At 38.0% G+C, this 23,984-nt stretch overlaps 1 long non-coding RNA gene across 4 annotated transcripts in view; it reads left to right on the plus strand.

The window, feature by feature from the left end:
* The window catches only part of LOC110400469, a 30,566-nt gene continuing 7,401 nt past the window's right edge, over window positions 820–23,984 (plus strand). The window contains exons 1-6 of one of the 4 annotated variants that reach the window (XR_002439872.1): window positions 820–933; window positions 1,936–2,054; window positions 5,007–5,260; window positions 12,350–12,432; window positions 14,708–14,755; window positions 15,586–15,709. This is a non-coding gene — a long non-coding RNA (uncharacterized LOC110400469). Of the gene's footprint in view, window positions 934–1,825; window positions 2,055–5,006; window positions 5,261–11,105; window positions 12,252–12,349; window positions 12,433–14,707; window positions 14,756–15,585; window positions 15,710–20,069; window positions 20,162–23,984 lie in introns of those variants that run through there. The other 3 variants (XR_002439873.1, XR_002439871.1, XR_002439870.1) reach the window with 3 other exon arrangements.

Here is a 23,984-nt window from a genome sequence, read left to right on the forward strand (position 1 = left end):
CCCTGAAGGGAGAGAAACTTTCCAATGGTGTTTATATTTCCTGTTCATTACACTGTGAAAACCCTTGGAGAACTGATACATTGATTAGCACAAGTCAGAAGTGCATCTTTGACTTGATCAATACATTTGTGTGTTGCAGACTGGCTAATGGCAAGTGTCAGAGTGCCCACCTGTTTGAAATAATTGCAGGATACAAGCATTAACCTATTGAAAGAGCGCATTTATTGGGTACAAAGAAGAATTTATGACCTTCAACTGCAAAGTCTGTGCAATAACAGTGACTGCCAAGTCGAGAAGAGATAGTTTAGCTATATTAAAATAGGTAAATCTGGAGTCTGGGGTTTGCTCCAGGTATTTAAAGACCTGAGCAGAGCGTAATGAAGGAACAGATGTACCACTTGAAGCCAGTATGGTACATGAGTAGCCTCAAAGGAGCGCTGGAACATAGAATGAGAAAAGGTACAACAGTGATCAAAACTGGATATCCAAATGCTCAGAAAATATACAAGTCTGCTTACAGACACCTCTCTATGGAGTCTCCAAAGCATGATATAGATGTGCCATAACTTTACTTCATGTTGCTCACTCAAGATAGGGTACTTTTTATGCCACTGTAAATGATTTTATTTTCAAAATAGCTTTTCCAGTTGACCTGCAATGCTCTGTGGACTGTTTTTAAGTACTCTGGTACTTCTGACTGGCAACGTTTTTCATTTTAAGGCCACAAAATCAAAGAGGAGTTCCTTCTCCCACTTTTTTTAATCCTATAAACTAGTAGATAAAATTATCACTAGAGATTAAGTTAGGTTCCCTTGTTGGCATGCAAGAATGAAATTTTTTTCAGAAAAGCACCGTCTACCATTGTAAGAAGATGAACTGTTTTCTACTGCTGCTGATGTACTCCAAATAGCATGTTTCCATCAGTTACAGGAGGTAAGTATTGTCTGGTGTTTCCACATCTTATTTGGTAATGTTCAACTCCTCATACTCCAGGGAGCAAATATGCATGACTTTCAAAGCAGAACAAAGGATGCTCAGAACAGCAAAGGTGCATGGAGCCCTGAGGAGCATAGCAAAGCCAGACCAGACCTTCTCACTGGCCTTGCTTGGAAGGGAGAAGAGATGGTCAAATGTGTCCTGCCACATGGAGATAGAGAGGAAATGACTTCCAAAAACAGCTGGCCTATGTTGGACTGAGCTACCTTAGATAACCACATGTGGTTTTAGGGCTGAGTCCTGAAACTCTGGAACTGCCCAGGCTGAATCACTCAGACCTGGAAAACATAAATTACAGGAAACAAGTCACTACAAGGACGTGCATGATCCAGTGCTTGCAACCTGAGTGTCCTGACATCCTTCAGAGGGCTCTGACCCCAAAATGTAGAGCTATCTGATCTGAATTGACTCCATTTTTGTTGCTGCAAGGGGATCTCTTTCCATTTTGGAGTAGCTAAGCTACTTTCTTTCTGGACTCGTTCAAGGCCTGGCTCAGAGACCATAATGTTTAGTTGTTTTCTGTCTCAGTCTGCTGAATCACACTGCCAGTGTAGAGCAGGAAGACTAGGACTTACCTAATGGTCTCAGTTTTCACTCTGATTAGCATCAGAACTTAGCACCTAAATTTGTCACGTGCTTTTAACACAGGAGTATTTGAGGTCATTCTATAGAACTTAATGTATTGGTATTTTGTACTAGTTCCACGGAGATGGAGGTAAAACCTGAGGTTGAAAGGAGCCCTCTTAATTAGAACTTAAATGCTACCACCTGACTTCACATAGCACCTTGATTTAGTCCTTGAAATAAGGCTAAATGAGGAACAGCAGTCCTAAAATCTTATATAAGAGAGGCTGGTCAGAGGGTTTGGTCTTCCTATTAAAGTGAGATAGCAGTGCTTTAAAAGTGTAATGTAGTCTTTTTCTTGCTCAATTTCTGCAGTGCTGAGCATGCAGAAAAGAGAATGCGTTCTTCTGAGGAGCCTGGGAAGTGCTTTTAAGTGTCTTTCTAACGTATCTGGAAAAGCCTGAAAACATTTTATTTACCAAGGACTAAAACTGGTAAGGGTGTTTTTGGTTTTTAACTTCCATAAATAATCTAATATTCTTTTAAAAAAGTATATTAGCATATTATTCATTTTTAAAGTTTGTTATCATCTTACAAAAGCTAACTATATCAAGAAACAGGAACTGACCGTAATATATCCTCTAAAAATGTATTACAAGGCACTAATGCTGTAACACAAAATCAACATAGTGCCATTATTAACTGTATGTGATCTTGCAGTGCATGATTTTTTAAGTCTTTAACGATGATTGAAGGAGAGTACTGAACTGATAAAGCTGCAAAATGATTTTTTCACTCCTTAGTTCTGCTGTTTGCGCGAAAAACTTCTTAAATACCAGTGTTGATCTCATTTTATTTTCTGTAGCTGTAGGCTGTTGTATTCATTATTAAGCAAAAGCCATCCCTCTTGGAGTGCTGTGGCAAGTGCCCCTGTTAATTGAAAAGAGTCCTTTGGGTCTCATTCTCAGTAGAATACCAACTGGCTGCTCATGATACAAAAGGTTTTGAGGTGTTAAGTGTAAAAATGTTTAGGAAAGTGGTGATAAGTAGCCCAGAACAGCATGTTCTGGTCTTCTCTACTCATCCTCTGATCCATGCTAAGAGGTTTTCCTGTGGATCCAGGAAGAGCAGTGTTAGGTAAGACAGTGGGTAATGTGGGCTCTGGGAGAGCATTTTAGATTCTCTCTTTAGTTAGTGGATCCTGGTGAAGCACTCAGCTTTTGTCCTCTTAGTAGTGCATCTAATACATAAACTGTAATAACAACTTAATTATGTAGTTGTTTATATGTACTTTTATGTTTCTGTTTGGATTTTCTGCCTTATGCTCGTAACTTCAGATGGGAGATTTGTTTTCCCAGTGGACATTAAATATGTGATGCATCTTCTGCACCACAAATTTATTTAAAACTGAGAATGGTTACAGGGGTAGAAAGCTCTGAGTTGAGAAGATGGAATTTGGGGTATGGTGTTTAGTTGCAATGTGCTCACTCTTTCCCCAAATAAGAGGAGCTGGATGATCAGTTTGTCATGTACGTGATTCCTTGGTTACCTCCACAGTTTGGTCTGTGCACGCTGGCCTAATGAAGACCCTGATGGTCCATATTGGGAAGCAGTTAAGTATCCAGGGAAGTGTAGCTTAGAAGCTGAGTTTGGACCAAACAAGATGTAAAACACTGAAATGCCCATTATACTGGTGGCCATGGGTAATATCAGCCCAAGGAGAAGGCAGTCCATGGGTGCAGCCCTTTATGGGGGCTTAGGGGAAGAAGGTGGAAAGGGTACTTGCAGCTTCTTATCAAAGAATCAGAAAAGCGTTGTCTGCTTGGTAAACACTGGCTATGGAAAGGCCTGTTATACACCATGAAACTCTTACGATGATATCTATACTCCACATATTGAGTGTTTGTCTACAGTACTTAGCTGTTCATGTGTACCTGAAATTAGTATACCCAACTGGGAGTTGATGACACTGTAAACTTGACTTTTTTTCAGCCTATGGAGTGTTAGAAAATCTTGCATTACATTGTACTTCATGACACTTTCTTACCTACCTCTTACATGAAACTCCAGTTTCACTGGATGGACAGTTCTTGGGAACCAAGCAAATGCTTAGCGTCAGCATTTAGCCTCACTGCTCACTGTGTGAATCAATGTCGGTCTGCCTGATGTTCATATCCTGGACTGAATGAGGTATCGCTGCCATAGGGGTATTACTGCTGTTATATCCATACTGTAAATCTGATACTTTGGGGCACATCCTATATTATAGAAACTTTGACTACGTTCTCACATAATATTCACACTGAACCCCAATCCCAGTGGGTGGATGCTTCCCAGGAAGTGGAGCAAGTGCTTAATGAAGGAATCATTGCCATCAGAGTTTTAAAGAGTTAGAGCTTACTGTCATTAGAGCACTCAGCTTCAAAATTGCCTTTTACTGTACATGCAGGTAGGCTAAAAGAGAGAGATTAATTTTGAATGCTTCAGAAAGCTCATTCTTAGGAAATGTAGAATGCTTCTCTCTAGGCAAACCTTTGGAAAGACTTAGCCTGTTTAAAGAACTGCTTGAGAATTCATTATTTAAGCTGCAGGATACTCCTGAAGTACAGGTTCATAAGCATTATTTTTCTCAGTTTATATGTGAGTACAAAAAAAAACACTGACTTACTGGGAAGTACACAATAGGTACGCAGCAAAAAGCTCAAAGTTAAAGTTGAGGCCTCCTATTCCTGGCATAGCCTGCGCTTCTTGTAGATCTTTTGGCTCCAATTGTATGTGTAGCTATCACCTTTGGAATCTGCACTATTCACGAACTGGAAAAAATGAAAAATGATTAACAGCAATTTGTGTTTACTTGTGGAGAGCTTTTTCTCTAATGAGTCACTTGCATTGTTGTTGAGCTGCTCCATCTCAGTTTGATGATTTTGTCTTAACTGTGAGACCACGTTCTTCAAAATTTCTCTAGAAAATTTCATTTCTTATGAATAAGTTTTTCTCTAAATGTTGCCCATTGTGCATTTCTGCAGAGATGTCTACCATAGGTCATGTCTGTAAGAATATATACATTCACACTTCCATATTTTTTAAGATAGACTCAAACAGTGCTTCACAGCTTTTCTCTGTAATGATATCCTCTAGGTGGGAGCTGAAGAAAATAAGAACTGCCAAATTAATTACTGTTAAATTCAGTAACCTGTCTCTAACAGTGACTGATAATAGATGCTCAAGGCAGAAATCAAAGAAAAAGGACAGAAATAATCTCATCTAACAAATCAACCAGCACAGGAACTCCTTAAAACACATACTTCTTTGATCAGATACTGCAAAATTCAAAAGAAAATTCAGGTGCCATCAATGAGATCATTTCTCTAATGTGTGCAGAAGTAGATATATCACGTATAAATGGTTTTTTCTCCTGATTTCCATGTTTGTTTGTTTTTTTTTAGCTTCTGAGCCTACAAGTGGTATATGCTTATTCTGAACACGAGGCATGAGCTCTTGGTCAGACTTCTAGATCTGAGGTGCACTCCAGCAGTTACAAGTCCAGCATCCCAAACTGCCCTGAAGTAGGTGCTTTGCCTCTTCTCACTCAGCATCAGTTGCTTGCGTCTTGTGGAAGATGCTGCCTGGGGCCCAGCAGAGCTGGAGGTAGTGGAAGCTTAACGCAGAGGGCCATGGGGTTTGTGCCCTCTTTCACCAGGTGAGCTGCTCTGCCAGGTGCCATGTGATGCTTTTAACATGGATGAGAACAATCTCCCTCAAAGCTGGAGAGTGAAGGAAGTGGGAGGATTTCTTTTTCAGACAAAGATCCTTTTGAAGTTTTCCCTCCTGGTTTTGTTTCCTTTTCCCACAAGGCCATTTTCAATCTAACCTTAGCAACTACAGCGTAAGCTGCTTGGAAAATAGATGATGGCAAATGTTCTCCTGGATAACCTTGGTTGGAGATATAAATTGGCAGTGCTGCTCATGTTGGCAGCATTTCCAGTTGGTGCTTGCTATCGCTGAGAGTTTTCCCCTCAGCCATACTCCAGTGCTACATTTAGTGCAGTGGTAGAGCTCTCAGCTGCAATACTATTTCCATTTCTCCCCAGCATGAGAGAAACAACCAGACTCCTAGCTTGCAATCTGTCTCACTAATGCTTAAGCCGGTGTTCACAGCCCTAAGGGCCTGTAGGCAATTTAATTACATTCATTCCATAATTTCAAGTGATGGTATTTTGTAAACATTTTTAATGTATCGTCATTAATATGCTAAGGAAAGAAATCTATTTCTGCCAGGAAAATGGAAATAAATCTTCACTATCTCTTTGGTCCACTAGTTTACATTTAGAGTAGAACACCTTTTCTGAAAAGCTGTTGGAAACATATGCTCCCATTATTATCTCACAGTGATTTATCACTAACTCTAAAATAAACACTATATCCAAGTTACCCGCTTCCTACTGCACTTACTGTGCCATTTCAGAATATCTTGAAGGACCAGCGTATGAACACTGCTGTGGAATTCTTGTGTTGTTTTTTTTTTTTGTCCACACTGAGTTTTTGTACTTCTGCCATTTGTTTCATTAAATTGTATTAAGAAAAGAGGAAAGCAAAAACAAAACTGCCAACTGCCATCCAAGATAGAGAAGGTGAACTGCTGCATGGAAAGCAGTTCTGAAATGGCCTGGTTAGAAGGATGCTGATTCAAAAAAAATGCTCGTGTTCTTGGGGAAAGGGAAAACTCACTGAATGAAATAGCCTTAGCATAGCACACCTAACAAGGGGACCTTCTTTTCCTGTGTATTTGGGGCTGGCTAAGAAGTCTTCTGTAGCTTGAAGCAGGTACGGTCCATGGTCTAATCTATGATTCTGCTGTAAGCTGCCCAGAACCTCTGTGTGTGATCTGGAGCATCTGCTCTGAGCTTCCCATCCACTTCTGCACATAGTGAATAGCACTGTTCCCAGCAGAGTTGAGAAGAAGGCATTTTCTTGTAGCAGGAAAACTTTAAGTGGAGGTTAAGGAAGAGTGTAGTGAAGAACAGTGAGAGGCTGAGGGAAGCTATACAATTACATGGATATATTTTAAAAGAAAAAAGATGACTAGAAGTCACTTGAGTATTTTCTGAAGACTTAATCTTTTGATACTTTTTATTTTGCAAGTTCTATGAGACAAACCTTCTAGTTCTTTCACCCTGTACTGAATTAAGGTGCAGCTAAGGATTTTGGTCATGAGACATGTTGTCATCCCAACCTGAAAGATGAGGGGAAGCGGGGAGAGAGAAAGGTCACTCCCAGCTGTTCACTGCTATACTCTTTGCTCATTTGTTTCTAGTGATCACTCTGATTAGTAGCTGCAAGAGGGAAGCTAGCCAAGCTGGGGCATCTCTGCTCTTTCGCTAAGAATTTCATCCAATGTCAGTAATTTTCCTTTTGAGCCCTCTTGTTAAATGTCCTTGGTGGTGGATGAATCCTGAGCAATTAAGATAACTGTCTTCCTCTTGGAAAAGCTGCTTTTCAATCACAAATATTTGTCATTGCACAATGCTATTAAATCCCACTCTTGCTATGTTCTGTGCTTCCCGTGGTTGTTCTGAGATTGTGCAGTGGCAAAACTGTACAGAAATTATGGTTATTAAAAAGAAATTAATAAAAAAATTATCAGGTACAAAATGCTCATTGTCTGCAGTGTGGAATACTGCTTTAGAATGATGGAGTAGCACTTCTTGGTTGTGAAGTATTAAGAAAGATTGATTTTTTTTTAATTGTCCATAAACTGACATGTGTAAATTCACAACCTTAAGGATTATAGATAGTTGCTGAATACATTGTAACTAATGTTGCACGATTCAAGAACAACATTGTGTCTTACGCTGTGGAAATAAGCCTTGCAAAAATATTTCCTTCAGATTTCATATTTTTCAACACAATCTCTCTAGTTGATTTTTACTTGGTAACTTTTTAATATAAAACAATGACACCTAGTGCAGACTACCGTGGTATTTTTCCTGACAAAAATATATGTATCCTGATGGAAGAGAAGAGCTGAGCTTAAAAAAAAAAAAAAGCACGTGGCAGTGTAAGATTGGGGTTTGGGGCTCTAAGATCCATTCTAATTATTCACTAGGCCACTATGCTTCTGTCATCTTCACCTATTCAGAATAACACTTGGAAAAAACAAGTGACCCTCACTATCATACATAATGTGGCAGCTTAATTGGCAAGAAGGGGGTGAAAAGTAGGCTAGGGAAACCCTTTGAGACTGATGGAGCGTATTTCAGTGGCTTCATCAAGGTAATGTTCCCCAGGTGATTGGAGGCAGCAAATATTTCATCAGGAGAAATATATAGAGGTGCTTTAGCTACAGAACACAGAACACGTTATTACAAATACACTTTTTAAAAAGAACCTTTCATGTGTACTGTGTGTAGAGGAAAAAATAGGAAAATTGAAAGAATGTTAAATTTAATACCTATAGTTATGGTGTGAGTGTACCTAAAATAACTTGTTTTTGCAGGAAGTGAACTCAAGTAGGTTTTTAGTTGTAAAATGTATATTGAATGCCTCCCCCCGTTGACGAAAGTAGATATGTATTTTTTTGTGCATGTTCATACGTTGCAGCATGCTGTTTTGCATGTGTGCCCAAACGAGAAACAATACTGATGTACCCTTAATTTCCTAGTCACAGAGGCTATTTAGATCCATCTGGCTCACAAAACCTCAAATTTATTCAACATTCAATTTAAGAAATGTTTATAGAATCTAACTGTAAAGTGGAAAGCAATGTAATTGCTGTAGGAATAATTTTGGATGAAAAGTATCTCAAATTGAATAAGGACACTTTTATTTTCTGTTATTGCTGATTCTCTGGAAGGCATACTAAAACCTACAGAAAAGGAGCTTCCAGAACAAATGTCCTCACTCTGTAATGTCAAAGCATTAGAATCAAGAACTCTTAAATAGTCAAAACTTTACTCTGAGGTATCTGTTTTGTACATAATCCATCACTCCCAATATTATGTGTCCCCATGTCAATGTGATGTTTTTTTTCTTGTTAGTCTTTCCTCGGGAATTTTCAGATGACTTCACTTTTTTTCCCTAATGTTATTGGTGCATACCTTGGCAATTAATACAAGCTTCTGTTTTGATCTAACAAAATGTGTAGGAACTGGAAAACATTCTCCTGCCATGATCTGGGCACAAAATATAGGCTGTTATTACCAAGTATCCCACAATTGCATGAACAGACTAGATGCTCTAGGTTAACCTGAGTACAGTTTTAAATTAATCATATTTGAAATGGAAATGTGCTAGTGGTGTATTGGCAGTTAAACCAACTCTTGAGCAGCAGTGACTGAATATACATCTTTGAGGGTAATGGCGTTAGTTCCAGTCTTTTGAACCGTGTGTTCACATCACAAACTCGAGTGTCCTTAGATACCTCCTAAACAGATGCAGTTCAGCAGCTGAATGGGCTTGGCCAGGGTATTGCTTGGTTTCTGAGACTGGAGTGTGGAAGACCTGAGCATGGCTACTGCCTATGCTACTGAAAAAAGAGGAATCTGATCACACATCCATGGAGAAAAAAAATAGTTTATATTTAACAGTAGATATTTAGGAGCGGTGGGCCCAGTACTCGTGTATCAGAAATACAATATTTATGCCTTTTATGACCGGTTGTCATATTTTAATACCCAAAATTTAGAGCTGAAAGAGAGTATAATTACAATGGGCCACGTAAGATCAGTGATCTCTTCCTAGGGTTTGTTGTTCTAGCAGTTGATAATGTTCATTCCTGAGTCCAATAAATAAAAAGCACAAGGGGATGTTTCAATTACCCTAGTCTGTCAGACTCTACAAAGAGTGTAACATTCCTTAAACTGACTGCTGTACTATATGTTAATTATTTATCGCCAGAGAATGAAAGGCTCCATTAGTAGGCAGGTGCATGTGAGATGATGCTAAAGGAGTATATATGCACAGGTTCTTGAGACTAACCATCTTATTTGCAATCTGTTACTGATCTGGAATTTAGTTAAACGTCTTGAAAATGTACAGGATAGCTTGTAGAGGAGGCACTGGCTCTTAAGTAATTGGCAGCAACTCTAGCTCATTAGAATAGTCTCTTGTCTGACATGCCAAATGTGCGGTGTGTTGAGCTGTTCAATAATCAACAACCAATTGTTTCTCTTCTCACATCACTCAGCATGACAAATCAGTGATATTAACCACATGGGTTAAGGCCATTGCCAGTCATTGTTTACATCTCAGGTTAGCCAATTCTCTTTCAATCAATACAATGTCTCTAAGAACACGTTGCAAATAGATCAGCATTGTAGTCTTCATAAAAATCACATGACTTCCCCCACATTTTAAAAAGGAAACAGTAAAGTATAGTCAGGTGATGCGCATAGTTATCTGAAACTAGTTGTGTGTTAGAATGGGAACTGAGCTGTTGAAAGGAACAAGCTGTGTGATACCCCACCTGTAGGGGATACCAAACCAAGTTTCTGTAAAAATGTAATGATGAAGAAGTGAATGGTATTCACTGAAGACACAGAAATCCCAGATGCTCCTTATCACTAGTTTTGTAAGCAAAACCACTAGAAATCTAGAAAGAACTGTGGTTATCACAAAATTAAAATGCTGATAATACACTTGTATGTGCTAAGCATGTTAAATCCTGCTGATTCTGTTGGTTTGTGAAGAGCTTCAGGCCAAGTGGAGCAGTGTGACACTCTGAAGGTATCTGAAGTGACATCAGTTATATTTTTAAAGAGTGAGGCTGGAGAAAAACTTAAGGAAATATAGCTGGTAATATTGGACAATTCTTGATTGCTCTGCTCCTAAGCAAAATGTAAGATCTGACAAAGAGGTGTTTCTCTTGCTCTGCACAGGACGTTTGCTGATCTGCCAAACTGTGGATCTTGTTGCTAAAGCTTGCCTGCTTCAGTCTTTCTCTTTGCAGCTAAAGATATATTTTGCTGTAACTGCAACTGACTGACTGATTAATTACTGGGAATCCCTCACTGCATCTTTGTCTCTCACTTTTCCCTATTCCCTTCTTTTCCGTTATGTACAGTCAGGGGAACTTGATTTCAGAAGTTTTGGTAACATCATCCTTTGTCTGAATCTTGACATTATCTCTTGCTTCATTTGTGGCACTTGATTGTTTTGTTACACTGCTTTTGGCCACTGGATTTATCTTACACAGAAGATCTTAAACATCTAAATATTATATTTAAATTGTACATATTTCTATACTACGGATGCTAGATAAATTAGGAGGCAGGATAAGCAAGATTCAGTGCTCAAAATATTCAATAAATAAGCTTAGTGTCAGTCATTAACTCTGTGTTCATCCAGATTCCCACTGGTCTGTCCAGGCATGGCTAGGCTTTCTTGTGCAGTACGTGCTGTACTTCTCTGGGCCAAAACAGTGGGGGTGAAATTCATCACTTACGATAGGAATTGCAAAATAATTATATCCTGAGATAGTAGAACAGATATGCCCATGCCTTGGCAAGCTTGCTCATTTGAACGTTTAATTATTATTTTTCTTTTAGTGGCTTATTTTACATACAGTACATCATTGTACCACTGACCTTCTCTGTTCTGCCTTGCTCTGATGACATCACAAGAATGGCAAGATTATCAGTAAAGATGGAAATAGGTGCTTATCATTGTACAAATAAGGAGAGGACTGGCAGCTACTGGAACGTGATGAGCAACTGAGTCTGCTTTAGTACACGTGAAGAGACTGCATCCCAACCAGTGAAAACTGGCGATCAGAATTCAGCAACAAAAGGCTGCTTGCCCAAGAGCTGCTCCTTGTATGGAAGTATCTATATGAAAATGTCTAATTACAATCTATTAAAACATGGAGTTAAAACTACTACGTAGCCAATATTTAGCAACTTTGGTAGATAAACAGTATGTTTGGAACAACTAGCTCCTGTTTTAAATGTAGAGCTCATTAATATTTTCGAGGTTATACTTCAGTAATGACTTCCACATAACAACCTCTCCACTTACTTTAATTATTTTATTCAGTTTTACGTTTATAGTAAGCTCTGACATGCTCTAATTGTATTTCACAATGGTTTTAAACTTCTAATAAGCACATAGAGCTTTTATGCTATCGTTTGAAGTACACTGGTATTCCTGAGACCTATAGTGAGTCACAAGTAATACTATTAGGCCTGTAGCAAAGCTTATTTAGTCGATATATACATATTTAAAGTTAAATGTGTTCTTAGTACTATACCGCCTTGGGATTTTGGGTGAATAACTATGCTGATTTACTAGGACAGAGCTACAGATTGACTAAAATAGTTGAATGGATGTCAGCTAGGTTATAGGTATGAAAGATCACGTAGAAATGAATGCTTGTGTAATCACATTGGCTATTATAGAACTGAAAATGATATTTTGGGTTGTTTCTCATATAACTAAATTGGACACTTTTCTGTTTGCAAAGTTGTTTTCTGTCCATTATCAGAAGTTTCTGGTAACTATGCAATAGACTGGGTAGAGATTAGAATACACTGGGTTATTCCAGGACCAGTCAGTTGTAGCAGTCAAGTTGTGATGACTGTAGGTGAAAAAGTAGGTTTTGCTTTTCTTAATAATGACATCGTAATGTTGTTGGGTTTTTTTTCTGGTGGTTTTACACCTGCTGAGAATGATGGATTTTTGCCATTCATGGACAGGTAAATAGCTCTGTAAAATCTAAAAAATAAGGTTTCTCCTTTACAGTTAAGAACAGAATAGCTTTCTTTTTTTTTTTTTTTTTTTGGTAAACCTCAAGACTCAGGCTGATGGATGGAGCACAGGCACAATCATGCGCACAGTAAAAAACTTTGCCTTGGGAAGTCACAGAGTAATAATAAGGTGCGTATCCTTCAATGTGCATTGTGACTTTAGGGGAATAATTCTTCAGGACCATCCCAATTGGCCTTGCATTAAAATATTCTGTAGCATTATTTTGATCTGTGTTCCCACTTCTCTTGTGGATTATGTATGTGGCATTAGCAAGACTGATTGAGTTATTCTGGATAGCTTAATGCTCTGTCTTAATCATCACAAAAAGATGGAAGAATGGAATCTGCTTCCCTGACTGCAAGCATCCTGGTGCTTTATCTGTATGTACATAGCTGAAGGCTATGCTGGATCTCTGCTCTTGTGGCTAATTCCAGCAGCAGGTACCTTTGTCAGTAATTTATATCTGGGATAGTAACTATGATTCCTCTGTGAAGAGGGCATGTCCATTACTATCCACAATTCTTTTACCCTAATGGAATTACTGGAACATGCTTAAGGCGTGGCTTGGAAGCTACAGACTAGTTGACAGCCTTCATACCAGTGTGCCATGCCATGGTTTTCCTGCTGCTTCTGGGTCTTGCTGTAGATACCCAAGGTAATTTATAGGCATCCTGCTTGATCTACCTGGAAGGTAGGTTCATAGCTTCTTAAATTTGTAGACGTATGCAAGGAGGAACAGAGCAAAGGGTTCTTTGGAGACAGCTGCTTTAAAATAGGGAGAAACACTATTTTCTCTCCAATCAGTGAAAAAGGAGATTTATCCTCCAAATTCAGATCCTGTTTCTCAAGTTGTGAAGCAACTGTTACAGGAGTCTCAGTTCCTCCTGAATTTTGTATTTTTTTTTTTCTGAGCAGGAAGCTAAAAATTAGCTAGCTTTGCCTGTGCAAAAAACAATGTATATTATTATTGTTAGTCTTTTTACTAACAAGACTAGTAAGACAAAATGGAATTATCATGAATCACCAGAGTACCACAGCTAAATGCAAGGTAATCCCCAAATACCCCAATACATGATAGCTAATAACTTTCAGAAAATGAGTTCAACCCTGCTCTTTCTGAACTCAGTCAGATTTGCTCTTGGTTAAGGTGCTCACATTTGCATGTATGGAAATCTAATGCAGAGTGCTTTGGCTTCTCGTTCTGTATGTAATGGGAGAAATTTCTGTTTGTGTTCTTCAGCTGACTTAGGAAAAGGGTGGATGTGCTTCTTATGCCATCACGCTCCATCTGCCTTGCTTCTCAGGATAGCATTAGGCTTGGAGATGTCTTGTATTTATGTCTAGTAAAGATTCTATTGCACTGTCAGCACTTAACACCAGATAATAATTCTGGAGCCAGACACTCCCATCATAGGCCAGAAGTCACCTCTATTGATTTCAAATATAGTGCTTATTTTATCTCCACTTCATTCAGGAAAAAGTGTGGTTGGGTCATCCCCACCATATGTATATCATTTGAGTAATTCAAGAAAAGCAACCTACTAAAGGAATATGTAATATGAAGTAACATGCTCGTATGGAGGCAACATTGCTTTAAATTCTTAGAAAGTTAAATGGAAGCCCCACTGAAATGATAGAGATATTGTTACCGTCTTAAATGTAGGTGGGAGATCATACATTTTTCTGTTCAGTTTGTAAGTCATCTGAGCAGCTGGTTAATAGTTACTACCATTCATTAATAGCACCTAGTCAGTTGTTACATCTTAGCCCCAGATTAACTGTATAAAAAGTAAGCAAACAATTTCAGTGAAGACCGACTCTAACTAGACTAATTTGATCACTTAGTAACAAGATTACACACCATGACATGAGTCAATGTGAATACTGAGGAGAGCAGATGTTAGGACTCTGCACCTAGCTTGCTTTTGAACAAAGCTGCATGCAATATTTGATGAGTATTATGAGGGGGATGTTATTAGAATGAATAAATAAAAGCAAACAGAGAGATGTTATTAATTGCATCAGTCAAACCTTAAGTCGCAGGCAGACGTTAGGCATGGCTGCTCGTATCAGGACCCAGATGCCAAACCAGAAAACACTTAAAGTGCTTCCCCTAGCAGCATCTGGCTTTTTGGCAGTCTGCGCACTTGGGCACTGATGACTCTGGATTTGCTTCTTAGTCTTTCAAACTGTTGGACTGCAGCAGCCCTGGGCAAAACGGCAGAACCTTTTCCTCCATAGCACATTACTCATAGCATTTCTCTTTTCCTGAACAAATTTCCCACTGTCACATAAGTAAAAATAAAACTGCCTACTTCATTAATACAAAAATACTTTAATATTGCAGAAAATCAGAACCTTAAATGCTTGTTCCTGTCTTTATTTTTTTGTGTGTGTGTTGCAGATCAGCCACTGATCATGACTGTGTAGAAAGATTTCGGAAATGTCCAATGTGAGTATGCCCTGCCTGTAAATGAGGAAAGGGCTCAAAGTGCATACATATTCCTGCATATCCTTAATGGATTTAAGCTAGTAGTATGTCAAAGTAAAATACGTTACGCTGATATATAATGAAGCTCTCTCTTAAAGCAAGTTACAGTAAAGGAGGGAATTACTATATTTTCATTCTGTACCTTTCACCAAAGGCTTTTACAGTGATATTAAATATTAACTCTGTATAGGTTTAATCCCAAGCCGCAGCAGCAGTCTTAAGGTTAATAGTCCTTTTAATTAAAGGATAAGTCAGTTATTGAACACAGAAGCTAATCACAAAAGGATTACCACTGAAAATGAACATAGTCTGTGCAATTAGTCTGATAATTAAGACTTAAGTACTGGACAGAGATCAAAGTGCTTGTAATCTGCAATAAAGTTCCTAGAGTTGTAAGGATTTTCAAAATGTTAGCTTGTGCTTTATTGCACCTTCCATTTATTGTGTACCCATGATAGCAGCAAACACATTTTCCCAATGGATATCAGCATGTATAACTGCAACAGCTGTTACTACATAAGCCTGGTGTTTCTCACAATATGATTACTCTGTCAACGACTACCATAAAAGGTGGCATCTGTATTCATCAAACAGAGTTATCAATAAATGTAAAGCCATACAACAATTAGAGATCTCCAAGGAAGAACAAATCCAACAAAAAAAATGTCAACTACACTATTTAATTACTAAGATTGTTAATCAATAAAATGCCTTCATAACTTTTAATTAAATTTTTATTTGAACTGGATGTTTAGAGAATCTGATTCTTTGTTTTCTTTTTTTTTTAACAGTTGCACTCCTAAAGTACTGGTGGCATCTGCGAGCAGCCATCCTCGAGGGGACACTTCATGTCTGTAATTGCATTTTGTCACCTACAGAGGGTGTTAAGAATCTTGTTAAAAATAAAGGAAATAGTTAAGAGACATCTCACTGTAGCCATTACTATAGTGCAAATTACCAGGTAGAGCAATCCAGAAGCTGTCAGGAAAGGTTAGTAAGAAAGAGTGTCAGGAAATCAACCATTCAGCAATTCATCATAGCCTAACAGTAGCTCTAAAATGAAAGCTTTAAAATGGCATTGTTTTATGAAGTAACAGACATTATCTTTTTTTTTTTATTTTGAAGCAGTGAATAAAGATAACAAGGAGAGTGGTTCTCTTATGAAAGATATAAAGACATAAGGATGAAAAATGTAGATTACTTTATTGCACAAATTTGCAGGTAAGGTAAAAATGAGAGGGAGGTTGTTAGAATGGAAGGAGGCCATTGCTGTGTTTCATCTCTCCTTCATTTTTGTTTTAATTTTGGAATATGAACCCAGTTTTGCAACCTTTGCTCAGGTGAAAACTGGCAGGTTTTCCAGATCACCAGTCTGGTCTCTGAAAGCTCTGTAAGACATGATGAAAACAGATAAAATTTGCATTTCAGGAAGTCTTACAAGCATAGTCGTGGTGCTGGTTGTAACACAGATTATCTTTGTTAGGAGATACTGCAAGAGCTTGTTAGCATTTGTCTTACTAGCAGATAAGTTGAAGGAAGAGGGAGATAACATTTCAGGACCTAGCTAGTCAGTAAAAATCTTTTGATGTTGGCTAATGAAGGTGGTGCTCCACACGTCACTGGAGCTGAAATCAGTACAGTGCAAAAGCTCTTAACTATTTTGTGCTCTATCAATGTGCCTATGTAGAAAGATTCCATGTTGTGGCTACTGTTCTGCTGGGCTTGTGGAGATGCTGTATGTCCACCGTGAAGTGTGAAACTGTCAGCCTTGGACACTGAACTTCCTTCTCATTTCTCCAAAGCAGCACTAAGGTGTTGAACAAAGCATGGCAGAGCCATATGAGGACAGCTGTGATGCTGCTGTGGCACTGTCTTTTCTGTTTTACATAGCTGTTGGTATGATGTGCTCTTCGAGGAATACCACTGCTACTGGTTTGGGTTTTTTGCTGTCTTGTGTTTTGCTGTAATTATGGAAAATAATGGAGTCAAAGAATTTATGATTATGCATGTACAACAAATTCAAATTACTGAGTCTTTATCAGCATCAGAATGAAAGAAAGGAGTGTGTTTTATTACATTATATTGCTAAAAGGCTGAAAAAAAGAAGATAGATGTAATTAAGAAATTCCAATAAGGCCATTGGTTACATGTGTAGGTGTCTGCTGGATTCAGTCCTAGGAACAGATAGAGTCCTCAAAGCATCCTTCCTGTGGTAGCTCCCAAATAGGAATTAAAAGCAAACAGCGGAGCCTGGAATGACGTGATGATCCATAGGGTTACTTAGGAAAAATCCAATTTGCTTAATTTAGTGAGGATAAAGACAAAACAAAAGTATGAAGGAAGCAACTACAGTCAGCAAGCATTGTGCTGAATTCCTGAAGGAAAGAAAGTGGCTGAATTGGTGGGAGAAAGAAATCAGAAGTTAATCAGTGAACTGTTTTCATATTTCACAGGGACCTTATGCCCCTTCTTCTCTAAATCTGTTCCTACTGTAGCCACAACACCTTGCCTGATGTATAGCGCAAATGTAAAAATCTAAACCTTCCGTGAATAGAATTTTCTGAACATTATAAACATCAGAATTTGTAGTATCTTCCTTGTTTTTCTCAGCCCCCACATATGGATGCAAAGGGTGAGAACATATTTGAATCATGAAGTCAGAAATGCCTTGTAAATTTAACTATCGTATTTTCTTGTATGTCTGAGGATATTCACCAACATTTGATATTCTGTGGAAAAGCAGCAGTTGCTTGGAAATTTCTTAGTCCTTTCTCAGAAACAAATCATAGCACTTAGCTAATTTATAAAGTTGTTTTTTTATTGAACAATAAAAACATGAAAAATGTTTCATTACTATTAGTAGAAAATCAATCAAATCCAAAAGCAAAATTATGTGGTCAATGACTTGAATTACACAAATTAAATTAGTTTATCTCCTGATTTAAGATTATATGATATAAAAGTACTCCTAAGTGAATATACACACACGCATATATCAATACTTTGGGAACAAACAAACTTTGTAGACGCAATATCTATGGTCAGCTGTATGGTGTTTACTTAAGTTACTGTGACATGAAAAAATGTTACAATTGCCTACATTGTTTATAACCTAGTTTTATTGTTTCTGTGAAACCGAAAGGGCATCACCTTAAAGATAATATATCTCAGTTTTCTACTGACTCAAATGGCACAGTTCCCACTCATTTCAATGGTGGAGGGCTGGGCTCATTGCCAATAATTCTGTTTTGGTTTTGTGGCCTAATCCAGCTGCCACTGAAGTTGATGACAAAGTTTTACTGACATCTAGGGGAGCAGAAGTTTAGGTTAAACGCTGGCAGTTGTGTAATACCTGTGCTGAGTGCTTCCTTTTGCTAAGAGAATAAGCAGACAAAGGCAAATTTTGAATGCACTGCTTAGAGACTTGGTTATTTGCCAACATTCATATAGCTCTAAAATAACTTGTTATATGAAACTTAAGAAGCAGAACCTCTGGCAGAAAAGGTGACTGAAAATGTGTCCTTATTTTCCATACAAAAATGTCACGAGGACCACCAGCAGAAAGGTATTGCACTGGATTTCAAAGATAAGCGATGAAAGAAAGTTGTCTCTGATTGAGGGCATCCTGTAACTTTGTTGGCTGGAAGATCTGGGAAAGTAATAGACAAATACTAGCAAGCAAAAGGTGGAGTAAGACATCAGGTTGAGGCACTCCACACTTAGCTGAAGTCTCTGAAAGCTCTTGGTGTGATTCATTGTCCTGTGCAAAATGTTGTGCAAGAAAAATGTAGCTATCTCTTGAGTTTTTAAAACAGACATGATTGTCTGATGTTTAAGTGGCAAGAGGTTTAACACAAACTTGAAGCAAGTTGGTGCTGATGAAAAAGGGTTGTATTTATACCTCACCTTCATGCACTACTAAGAGCTACTGTTTGTTTGCAATATTAGTCATATTCACTGAAGACTTGTCAGAATCAAGCGCTCGCTTCTCACAGATACAAAAATATCCTTAAAAACAGATAATAGCATCAATCACTTTTAGTATTTGGATGTCAGGTGTGCATGAAAACCCTGCTAACTACCTTAAATAAAGAATTTCTGAAATTACTCCTCAAAATAGATATACATATATTTTAATTCATGGGAGGACAGATTAAAAGCATGCTCTTTCCTTGACACACTGGCTGAGAATCTGTCTTGTTGCAATGCTAAAAATTCTCTATCCGTCAATTAAATGCAGATTCAGAGCACCATCTCATATTTCCTTGTCACATAAATAATGTCTTACATCAAAGACCACACAGATTCCTACTCAACAAAACAGGAGTATGTCTGAGCATATCATAAATGTGAAATATGAAAGAGAACAAAATGAGACAGCCAATAAAATGCAAGATTTGTTAGATAGCGTATACCTTAGAAAATAGCGTTACCAGTGTTCTGAATTTGATTAAAGAAATATTCTTAATGTCACTAATTTGCCCCACAGACTGAAGATTTTATTACATGAACCAGCAAAAATCTGTGAGAAATGAAAAGAAGATAAGTAGAAGATGTAACATTTTTAAATGTATACATTCCTAGCATTAGGAAAAAAACTTTTTTTTTTTTTTCCTTCTCCATCTCTTCTCTGTAAGATTTGAATTTAGAAAAGGATGTATCATGTCAAATGACAAAGTTTGAAGATGATATAAAATTTTGCAGGGTAGTCAAATCTGAAGCCATAAGTAGAAATTGCCAGTGTGTCCCCTAATAACTATCTGGGTAATAAAATTGTAACAGATATTTGCATTTCTAGGGGAAAAATAACATGGTGAAAATAAGTTTATGGAAAAATCAGCTCTGAGCAAGCTACTACCACTCAAGAAAGAGAATTCAGACTGATTATATTTATTAGAACACGAACCCAGTTGTCCTCAGTTTCCATAAAGTGAACGCTGTCAAGATTAATTCAGAAAGAAATTTCAAACAAAACAGTGAATGGATTGGAAGTCTGATGTGCTCACAATTTGGATGCAGCTGATCGTTCTGGTTAGAGTACAACAGAAAATTAGTGCAGAATTAGAAACTAAAGGAAGTACAGCAGGATGGTCAAACACAGTGAAGTTCCATGCGTTCCATGCGAGTAACAGACTAGAGGGGGACTTCTAAAGAATTTAATTCTTTATAAAAGTTTTCTAAGTTGCCTTAAAAGATGACTGAAGGAGGTCTGAAAATTGATTATGTGCACTTTGCTTCCAGAATGAACATTGCTCATTTAGTTTTCATTTATTAGGAACTCAGCGTACGGAAGCAGCTGTTGCAGAAGACGACTCTGGAGAAACTCTATCCAAACAAAAGAAGCAGCTAGGAGGTGACATTTCTGAGGTAGATAAGTAATTCTTTTTGTTGTTGATGATGATGATGATGTTCCTTTGAGGGTGTTTGTTTGTTTTTACTATTGTTTTAATGGACTAAGCCATATGGTGCAATTTATGGATGTTATCTCCTGCCAATAGACTTGCACATTGATGTTAAGAATAGATCAGCATATATCTCATTTTCTGATTCAAAAAGAAGCTTTACTGGCTATAACTGACTCAGCTGTTCATTCAGAAAAGCCAAGAGACATTCTAAAAATCTTTTTTTAAATCTCCATATGGATAGACAGTCACCAGTTCATTCCCTAGGAGCTCACTCTTAGCAATGACCACAAGCTGCAGCAACCCTTCATTGATCTGGTATCACATATCCTGAATGAAACAGGCAGGAGAAATTCACCTCACAATCCAGGAAACAAGCCTCTAAATTCTTGGTGTGCTACTTTGTTTCTTTAGACTGACATGGAGTGTGGTATGAAGGAAGTTCTCAGATGCAGATGAGTCTGCCATGTGGAAATAGTTCTGGTGGTTAAGTACCCTGTGCATGTTCTTCTACCCTAAGTATGTTTTCCAGTCATTAAATCTTCCTATGTCTCTGTCACTGGCTTAACTGGTTTACAAGTAGCAAAATTCTTCATCTGTAGGTAACTGTGGAGCATGATCTCCAAATTTCTACGGAAAGGCAGGCTACTCCTTCTCAGTTTTTTTTTGCTCAGAGGTTTTCTGATATGTCAGCATATTCTCAAAGTGTGGGTGCACCCCACACTGAACACTCTGCCTCAGAAATAGGCTCAATGACATGTCTATTCCTACTGTTGATATCTCCTTCATTTTTCTCTGCATTTTCATCTACATCTTGAAGAATGACATTAGATTTTCTTTTCACCGTTTCCTTTGCTTTCATCCCTTATTAGTCTGTATATCAAAGTAAAATTAAATCAGAATGTGGTATTTGGCCTTACTCATTGAAACACAATCAGAATTTCTATCTACCTCCACCACTACAGCAATACCTTCCAGCTGAAAAGGAATTACAATACAAAAAATACATCACGAGCTGGAAAAAAAAACACTTCATTTCTTAATTACGCTGTGAAGTTTTTGCAGTTGACAATTCTCCTCCCAAGAGAAATAGCTTGCATAAGACAAGCTGTGCCTAGCTAGATGAGCAAACACAGCACACGTACATTTACAAACATAGGAGAAGCATATGAATTGTAATAATTATAGTGGCAGTGGGAATATAAAGGGGATAGCAGTTCACGACACAGATTCATTAATCAAAACTGGCTGAGCTCATGTCCGTGGGAACTTGCAAAATGTAGGCTTCTTCTGGCCACCTGATTTTAGTATAAGCTTCATGTAAGAAATGGATGAACTGCTTTCCCCAGTCTGATCTCAGACATCATTGATAAGGATTTTTCTACCTTTGAATAAGGCAGTTATTAAATTAACATGAGTAATGCTGTGGGTCATAGTCACAGGGACACATGAATGAAGCATATTGGAAGCATTGTGACACTGAGGGACATGGTTCAGTGTGCATGGTGATGGTGGGTTGATGGTTGCATGAGGTGATCTTAGCAGTCTTTTTCAGCTTTAATGATTCTATGATAAATGGTTCAGCAAAGTACACTATGTCAGCTTGGCATTTTCAGTCATATCAAAATTTCAAAATTTTTTGCCTTGGAAGACAGTAATGCACTCTCAGATGTGGCAGAGGTGAAAACAGTGGGGTGAATAGTTACAGCACTTCCAATTTTGTTTATGGCATAATGCACATGTACAATTTTAGGAGCCGGCTGCCCACTGGTCAGTCAGCCAGGAGACACCATGTTCTTTCACAGTGGCTTTATTTCTGTTCCATTGCTTTATCTCTAATCTGAAGTTACAGTCACCATGCTGACAGAGAGAGACATTTTCATCTCTGTTGGGAACATATGAATAAAAGCATAACAACCTTATCATGACTTGGTGAAAACCCTATCTCATCAGCTGTACGTAAAGTTAAGCTAATAAAGAACTTTTACGTAAAAGGAACTTTTCTCCAGCTCTATAAAGCAGGCATGGGGCGAGCCCCAGCAGCAGCACTGGCAGGCAGGCATGGCCTGGGCCATGATGGAACTGATGGCTCTGCCCACAGCACTCCCAGCCTGCACGCTTGGGGTGGCCGTGCTTTCTTGACCGCCATCTTGTGGCATTGCCCACCAAAATGGTCGAGCCTGCTCAGAACTTACCTCAGTCATAAACCAAGAGGAAACCTCGTTACTTTTCCTTTGTCTAGTTAGAGTGTCTATGCACAATGGGCTTTCATTGTGAATTCGCTAAGAGAGCTGAAAATGAAACAACCTTAGCCGTTTGTACGTAAAACCTCTGTTTTGAAATACTCATCTAAAAATTTACATTACCATCCAAACCAAATAGATCCTTAAATTGGTTTTGAGTACTTCTAACTTCAATATAAATACAGTTTGTGTTCCATGTGGAGTCTGTCCTGAGAAGAGAAAGGTCTGGCTGCTATGCTTCCTACTTCTGTTTTTCCACCAGAGCCATAACCCTTCTTTCTGCCCTTTCTTTAATTGCTAAATGTCGTATTACTGCTGATCATTTTGTTCAAGTCTTAACTAGAGAAATTAGCAGAGAAGTTTTAGAAGTAGCACAAACACTTTCTCTTCTTTTTAAATTTTGTTTACTCTTTCTCTGTCATGCATATTTGGTCAACTTATGTAGACCGAGAAGAATGAATTTACATTAAAATCTGCTGAAATAGCATCCCAGAACAACCCAGATGGGCAATTTGGCTAAGTCATAGACAGGTGATGTTTCCTAAAATCTTTCAAAACATCCTCTCTTCCTCTTAAATTTATAAGGTCTCTGGAAAGTATAGCATTGACCCATGAACACATAACATACAAGTGAAGGCGAGAAGAAATGTCCAACCAAATGGAATAGATGCTCTTTCTTTCTGAATAAAATCATTATTTCTTTCTAGGTAAAGTTATACATTTAAGCTTGGAATTCTTTATTTTTATTTTCCCCTTTTTAGTCTAGAGATATAAAAATAATGTAATATAGTGTTCCTATCACGTAGTGCTGAATTGTGGAATAGCAGGAATAGGAATGAACTATCTGGATCAGGGATCAACCTTGTTGAATCCTGACTACTCCTAATTACTTCTTTATCATTAATAAAAGATCAAGTAGATTAAGAAGTCTGTGGTGAAATAAAATGCTAGTACTGTTTTGTCATCAGTTTTGCAGAGTACTTCCATCTCTGTATTGATGCGAAGGTATCACATAGGGAGATTTTCTTTTGGTTGAGTATGCACCAAAGAACATTGACCAAGCAGATGAATCAGTTACCAATCTGTGCTTCATAAGGTCTTCGGGAGAGTGTGCCATTGTGTTTTTTTGCATCAGTGTATACCACATAAGTACATTGAACCATGATTATAGGCATTGCTGAAAAATAACATTGTAGGCCTGCAGAGAACTGATGTATTCTTGCATCATGAAGAATGAGTGCCACCAGCACTGTAGGGCAGCATCTATGTGTTCTCTTTATCTCTCTCTCAGTATCTGGAAGTTTAAAATTGTGAAGAGATGGAGGAGAAAATATAGTTTTGAGGATTAACAGATTACTTGTAAAAAGGTATTGTCATTCTACTTTTTACCAGAGATCTAAAAGGGATATAATGGATCACTAAGATTCAGGGAATTGGGATTAAGAATTTCAAAGAAGCCAAAATTTTTTAAAGCCTAACTCTTTGGGGCTCTTTTGAAAATTCCAGCTCAAGAAGAGGTACAAATTCCATTTAATGGTATCTCTG

Source organism: Numida meleagris, chromosome 5 (assembly GCF_002078875.1).
Source record: "Numida meleagris isolate 19003 breed g44 Domestic line chromosome 5, NumMel1.0, whole genome shotgun sequence".
NCBI lineage: Eukaryota > Metazoa > Chordata > Aves > Galliformes > Numididae > Numida > Numida meleagris.